The sequence below is a fragment of the Sapajus apella genome, unplaced genomic scaffold, assembly GCF_009761245.1.
Source record: "Sapajus apella isolate SASKATOON/1434 unplaced genomic scaffold, GSC_monkey_1.0 scaffold46, whole genome shotgun sequence".
Taxonomy (NCBI): domain Eukaryota; kingdom Metazoa; phylum Chordata; class Mammalia; order Primates; family Cebidae; genus Sapajus; species Sapajus apella.
Window position 1 is genome coordinate 54,314 of NW_022436986.1, and position 7,033 is coordinate 61,346.

The 7,033-nt window shown below is 44.5% G+C and overlaps 1 non-coding gene across 1 annotated transcript; it reads right to left on the reverse strand.

The window, feature by feature from the left end:
- Positions 1-476: 476 nt before the first annotated feature.
- LOC116524923 lies at positions 477-640 on the reverse strand. Its single transcript, XR_004257524.1, has one exon. It is a non-coding gene; the product is annotated as a U1 spliceosomal RNA (small nuclear RNA).
- Between the last annotated feature and the right edge of the window lie 6,393 nt (positions 641-7,033).

The following is a 7,033-nucleotide window of genomic DNA, read 5'->3' on the forward strand; positions in this document are numbered from 1 at the left end:
AAACTGTAGTTTAATTATATTAGTTTTCTCTAATATATATATAATTAGTTATGTATTTAATTAACTTCCCTTCTCCCAAAATAGCAACCATCCTCTTTGATTAACCTAGCTGAGTCATGCAAAACCTTATGCTTATCTTGCTGTCAGTTACACACATATTTTAGCTTTAGGCAAAAATAGCTCACATTGTACCATGCAAAAATTACAGAGTTAGGAGAAAGGATGACAGATGGTTAGGAAATTAATTTCACAAGTAAATGGATCCTCTATTGACTCTGACAGACAAAATGTAGGAACAAGAATCCAAAAGTAAGACCCTTCTATATTCCTAGACTTTTTTCTTTTCCTTTTTTTTTTTTTTTCCATGTACGGATCACTTTGGTACCAAAAGATCTCTTATTCAATAAAGACATGGATAGTTCATGACTGCTTTATGCATTACAGGTTTATTTCATTAAAAAAAATTTTTTTTATACCAGGGGAGAGCGCGAACGCAGTCCCCCACTACCACAAATTATGCAGTCGAGTTTCCCACATTTGGGGAAATCGCTGGGGACAGCACATCCGGAGTGCAATGGATAAGCCTCGCCCTGGGAAAACCACCTTCGCGGTCACGGTGTCTACCCTGCCAGGTAAGAATGATCATTGAAAATTTTATTACTTTTGAAATCTGAATGTCACCGCCGAGGTTGGATAATAACAATTTAAGGTCGGAGCCCTCCTGCAAGGAGAAGGATGTCAATGGGAGGTGAGGAGGATGCCAGGTGCATTGGTGCCCACATACAGGCGCAAGCTAGGACCCGACGGCTGAAACGCAGCGGGGGCGGTATCGCCCAGGCCGGAGGCGCTCCCACAGCGCCCCCTGGTGCTCTGCCTCTGGAGTAGACGGATGAGCTGCTCTCAGCAGTTCTGGAACTCTGGTCCCCAGACCGGCAGCATACGCATCACCTGGGAGCCTGTCCGAAATGCAAATTCTGGCCAGGTGCGATGGCTCATGCCTGTAATCCCAACATTTTGGAAGGCTGAGGCGGGAGAATCGCTTGAGCCCAGGAGTTTGAGACCAGCCTGGGTCATATAGCAAAGCCCTATCTCTAACACCAATGCACGTTCCACTTTGAGAGCCACTGTGCTATTCTAAATATGAGCTGGAAATGTAGGTTGAGCCACAATGACCACGGCTGCAGTCAAAATATAAAGAAAGTTACAAAAGAAGACCAGCTTTTTAAAGGAAAAATCATTTGGGAACTAGGTCTAAAAGCAATTCTTTGGGAGTGCGGGTCCTAACAGAGCAGACACTGAGAGACTACATGGTGCCTCTCAAATGTCATATGTTGAAGTGCTAACCCCAAGAACCTCAGAAGGTGATTCTATGCGAAGGAAGGGCCTTTACAGAGGTAATCAATTTAAAATGAGGTCATACAGATGTGTGGGCCCTAATCCAATCTGTCTGGGTCCCATAAGAAAAGGAGATGAGGCCGGGCACAGTGGCTCACACCTGTAATCCCAGCACTTTGGGAGGCCAAGGCAGGTAGATCACAAGGTCAGGAGATTGAGACCATCCTGGCCAACATGGTGAAACCCTGTCTCTATTAAAAATACAAAAATTAATGAGCATGGTGGTGCATGCCTGTAATCCCAGCTACTCGGGAGGCTGAGGCAGGAGAGTCGCTTGTACCCAGGAGGCAGAGGATGCAAGTGAGCCAAGGTCTCGCCACAGCACTCCAGCCTGGTGACACAGCAAGACTCCATCAAAAAAAAAAAAAGATAAAGAAAGAAGAAAGAAAGAAAAAAAGGAAGGAAGAAAGAAAAGAAAGAAAGAAAAAGAAGAAAGGAAGGAAGGAAGGAAAGGAAAGAAAGAAAAAGAAAGGGAAAGAAAGAGAAAGAAAGAAACGAGGACATAGGCACACACAGCGGGGACAACCCTGTGAGGACACAGGGAGAAGACAGACGTCTGCAAGCCAAGGAAAGAGGATGCAGGAGGACTCAACTCTGCCTTGATTTTGGACTTCAGGATTTTGGACTTCCAGCCTCAGGAGGCTGAGAGAATAAATATTTGTTCTTTAAGCCCCCCAGTTGTGGCACTTTGTTATGGAAGCCTTAGCAAATTAACACATGCATGTAACAATATTCCTCAACAAATGCAAAAGTGGATTTAAATGGGATTTTTTTATCTCATCCTCAGCGTATAGTAAGTTCAAAATGTCTACATTTAAATGGATGAATGCAGTTTTCAAGGAGGGACATCACTTGGGATGTGCAAGTGGGATTTGCAAGTTCCTCTGCCCATTGCAGGCTCCTCATGCCCACAGGATAGTACAGGTGGGATCAGAGTCAGGAAAGAGAAAGGGATGCCGCCTCTTCGTGGCACACACAAATGACCTCGGGGATGAATCTCAGCAAACAGGACCTCCAGGGGGCGAAGCCGCTGCTGCTGACTCTGCGTCACTCGTGGCAGTGCCACAGAACCGGACTCTGGCCACGCTGCATTACAACAGTGGGTCTTTCCTGTGCATTGACACATTCATCCCAAGTGAAATGGCTTATGGAGAAACAGCTCTGCCTTGAGTGCTAACTTCTATGGGGCAACTAATTAGTGCTACTGCTTAGGATAATGAAGAGATACATCAAATATTTGAGATGGGAAACATGGCCATGACATATCAAGGCTAAAGACAACAGCTGCTGCCGGGAGGGCCACGGCCTTCGCCAAGTATCAAAAGGGCAGGTCCACCTCAGGAGCTCTACTCCTCTCCTCCAGAACTCAGCCTCTCCACCTCCCCTTCCAGCCCCCTCCCCAAGCTGCCAGAGTGCCACCTGCTGCCCCCCCCACCCCCTGCAGATTCCCTTCCCAGGAATTGCCCTCTGCCAAGTTTTGTCCCTTTCCTTTGAGCAGCCTGGATCTAATGGCTGCATGTGCAGCAAAGCCAGGAATTCAGAGGAGCCAATCTCACCCAGCGTCCATTCCAGACAGCCAGCTATGGAGAAGGCACTTTTCCTTGTGGTGGCATTGGATTGAATGTCCTTCAACAATGCTACATAAGAAGTACCAAGTGGTATTAAAAGGACTCTAGATTTACGGGCAGCAGGTAGTGCACCAAAAGCCCCGGCCTGCCCCCTCCTCCTACTGCCCTTGCTTTTATAGGGAACATTTGCATTCTTCTCTGGAAGTGGAGAAAGTAATGCATAATAACTTTCTTTGACTGACAAGCATGTGTTTCTGCTGTGAGCTAACAGGCGCTGGACTGAGATGCAGGAACGCTTGCAGCAAATCCTAACAGTTCACTTCCCTCTTACAATGTGAATCCATTCAAATTAGGCCTTCCAGTGAAAGCCTCTTAATTAGATGATTTCCTAAGTCCCCACTGATGTCTCTTTTCCCAAACAAAGCCATCTACAAATGACTGGGTGTTTGGTCCTGAAGTAGTGGCTTTGAGAAGCAGGCTTCAGAGGGCAGTGAAATATGACCAGTTTAGCAGGCCATCCGTCAGATATTGCCGGAAGTGTCATGAGGAGATAGCGTCAAAGGACCGCTCCTCTTGCAGCCTGTCATGCAGATAACAGGAGAAAAAACCTGCAGGATCTGGAATCATTTTCAAATAGTCATCAGTGATCACCGCCACGTGATCCACAAGCAGTCCCCTTCCTCGTCCTCAAAACATATCTTTTCCTTATCAATTATGGATTTTGCATGAATTTGCATGAAGTCTCTCCCATGATCCCTCAAACCTAATAAAAAATTTCCAAAGCCCTTTCTAAGCACTGCAAGTCAAAACAGCTCTGACTCGGCCGGGAGCCGTGGCTCATGCCTGTAATCTCAGCACTTTGGGAGGCTGAAGTGGGTGCATCACTTGGGGTTAGGAGTTGGAGACCAGACTTGCCAACATGGCGAAACCTCATCTCTTCTAAAAACACAAAAATTAGCCGGGCATGCTGGCGTGCGCTGTAATCCCAACTACTGGGGAGGCTGAAGCAGCAGAATTGCTTGAACCTGGGAGGCAGAGGTTGCAGAGAGCCAAGATCATGCCATTGCACTCCAGCCTGGGCAAAAGAGCAAACCTCCGTCTCAAAGAAAAAAGAAAAAAAAAACCTCTGGCGACCTGTATTATATGGTACCTGTGTCATCCATGGGCTTTAAGACTCATAGACTGTAAAATGCAATAAAATAAATAAATAAATGGGAAAAAAAAAAAAGGCCTGTGTAAGGCAGAATTGGAAGGAACAGTATGAACAAGGGCTCAGAGCCAGAAAAACAAGGCAGGTGTGCAGGGGAAACACTTAGTGGTAGTGAGAAGACAGGGCTGGAACACAGACCAGGGCCCTATCAGGTCCAGCCCCAGCAGGAGAAATGTAAGCCTTGGGAACCATCGCACTGGATGAGGAGGAATATGAAAATTTAATCTTTATTTTAAAATGATAGTACACATCTATCAATCATAAACATATGGTCAATTTATAGATTAAGTCTACATTTTAATAAATATCTTCCATTGTGTTCATTTTATTAGCCATTTTTTGATTGTCCTAAGATTTATTACTCATTGATGATGAATCTATCTACTCCAAATTCTAAGCACTATACTGTTTTGGCTTTAAATACCATTTTTGATTAAAGAGCCCTATTTAAATTTTTTAAATGAAATAAATAAATCAAAAGTAAGTACACTTTGAAAAATACATTTTAATCCAAAAGTTTTGAATATTAGCATTTAGAAAGTTATTTACAATGTTATTTACAATCAATTTACTATACCCTTTGTGAATAAAGAGATAATTATGTAAAAAAAAAAAAAAAAAAAGACTCATGGACTGTCACGTATAGCCCTGTCTTCCCATGTTCTTCCCCCACATCTCCACTGAGCATCTTTCCATGGTTCACGAATATGATGTATTTTCTCCTCCGCACTTGTAAAGGTGGATTTCACGGAAAAGCTATGTAGTAAATGCTGATTAATGCACTTAAAGAATTTTTTAAACAAACAAATCTGGCTTATTATTTTTGAATATATTACTTAAGTCCTCCTTTAGGACCCAGACAAAATTCCCATGGGATACCCCCGACACACCCCATCCCCCCACCACCAACAGCCAGCTTCTCCCCTTCTGGGCACACACAATGCGCAGGCCATATTCTGCCCATATGTTCTTTGGCTTCGTTTTCTCATATGCAGATCAAGACAAGGACCAGCAGCTTGTTAAAGGATTTCCAGATGTTTAGCATAGGCCGGCGTGGTGGCTCACACCTGTAATGCCAGAACTTTGGGAGGCCAAAATGGGTGGATCACAAGGTCAGGAGTTCAAGACCAGCCTGGCCGAGATTGTGAAACTCATCTCTATTTAAAAAAAAATAATTAAAAGTCTGGGCATAGTGGCTCATGCCTGTAATCCCAGCACTTTGGGAGGCCGAGGCAGGCGGATCATCTGAAGTCAGGAGTTCAAGACCAGCCTGACCAACATGATGAAACCCTGTCTCGTAAAAAATAAATTAATTAATTAAATTAAAAATAAAAAAGATGTTTATGTTGAAACAGTAATGGTAAAAATAATAATAATAATTTTCAAAAAATGTTTAGCATATGCATGAGGAAGAAACACACAGGGCCTGGAAGCCGGCTAGATTACCCACTTTCTTCTCACCTGTTTATTGAGTAGTGGGCAGTGATGCTTTCAGTCTGTACTAGGAAGTCTACTGATGCAAAATGACTCTTAAAATAAAAATAACTTTTAAAATGTATTGACCGGGCCCAGTGGCTCATGCCTATAATCCCAGCACTTTGGGAGGCCAAGGTGGGTGGATCACCTGAGGTCAGGAGTTTGAGACCAGCAAGAACAACAAGGCGAAAACCCCATCTCTACAAAAAAAGAAAGAAAAAGAAAATGTATTTAAATTGCCCCTAGATCTTTTTACGCATTGTGTGCATTCGCCCATTTTGCATTGCTAAAGGAATTCTTCAGACTGCCACTTTCTAAAGAAAAGAGGTTTCTGGGCTCACAGTTCTGCAGGCTGTATAAGCTTGGTACCCACATCTGCTCAGCCTGTGGGGAGGCCTCAGGACACTCACTCGTGGCAGAAGGTGAGTGGGGAGCAAGTGTGTCACATGACAAGAGAGGAAGCAAAAGAAACACCAGGCTCTTTCAAACAGCCAGCTCCTGCATGAATTAATAGAGCGAGAATGACCCATGACCACAGGGAGGCCACCAAGTCCTTCCGGGGGGATCCGCGCCCACGACACCTCCCACCACGCCCCACCTCCAACATTGAGAATTGTATTTTAACATGAGATTTGGAGGGGTCGATGTCCAAACCATGTCACTCTGACTACAAGTTGAGGTCAGAACCAAGTACATTCTTTCTTTTATTTGCTTGCCACTGCTTCCATTGTGTTACAACATAGCCTTTAAAGAATATCAAACTGTCTTTTTAGAACTATCAGTCTTTAGATACAAAAGTGAGACTTCCAAATTTAAAGGCAGATCTTTAAAAAAAAAAAAAAAAGTCAGATCTGGCCGGGCGCGGTGGCACTTTGGGAGGCTGAAGTGGGCGGATCATGAGGTCGAAGGCTGGAGAACACCCTGGCCAACGTGGTGAAATCCCATCTCTACTAAAAATACAAAAATTTGGCCAGGCGTGGTGGCTCACGCCTGTAATCCTAGCACTTTGGGAGGCCGAGGTGGGTGGATCACCTGAGGTCCGGAGTTCAAGACCAGCCTGGCCATCATGGTGAAACCGTATCTTTAAAAAAAAAAAAAATTAGCTGGCTGTGGTGGTGGGTGCTGTAATCCCAGCTACTTGGGAGGCTGAGGTGGGAGAATCGCTTGAACCCAGGGGGCAGAGGCTGCAGTGAGCCGAGATGGTGCCACTGCACTCCAGCTTGGCCACACAGCAAGACACCATCTCAAAAAAAAAAAAAAAAAAAAAAAGATCAGATCTGGGAGAGAAATGGAGAAAACAACTGCGCTAACTCCCAACTGTACAAACAGGCATCTATTATTTCTCGTGCTTGCCTTACAAAGGTGTATTGGGTAAAACCAGAGG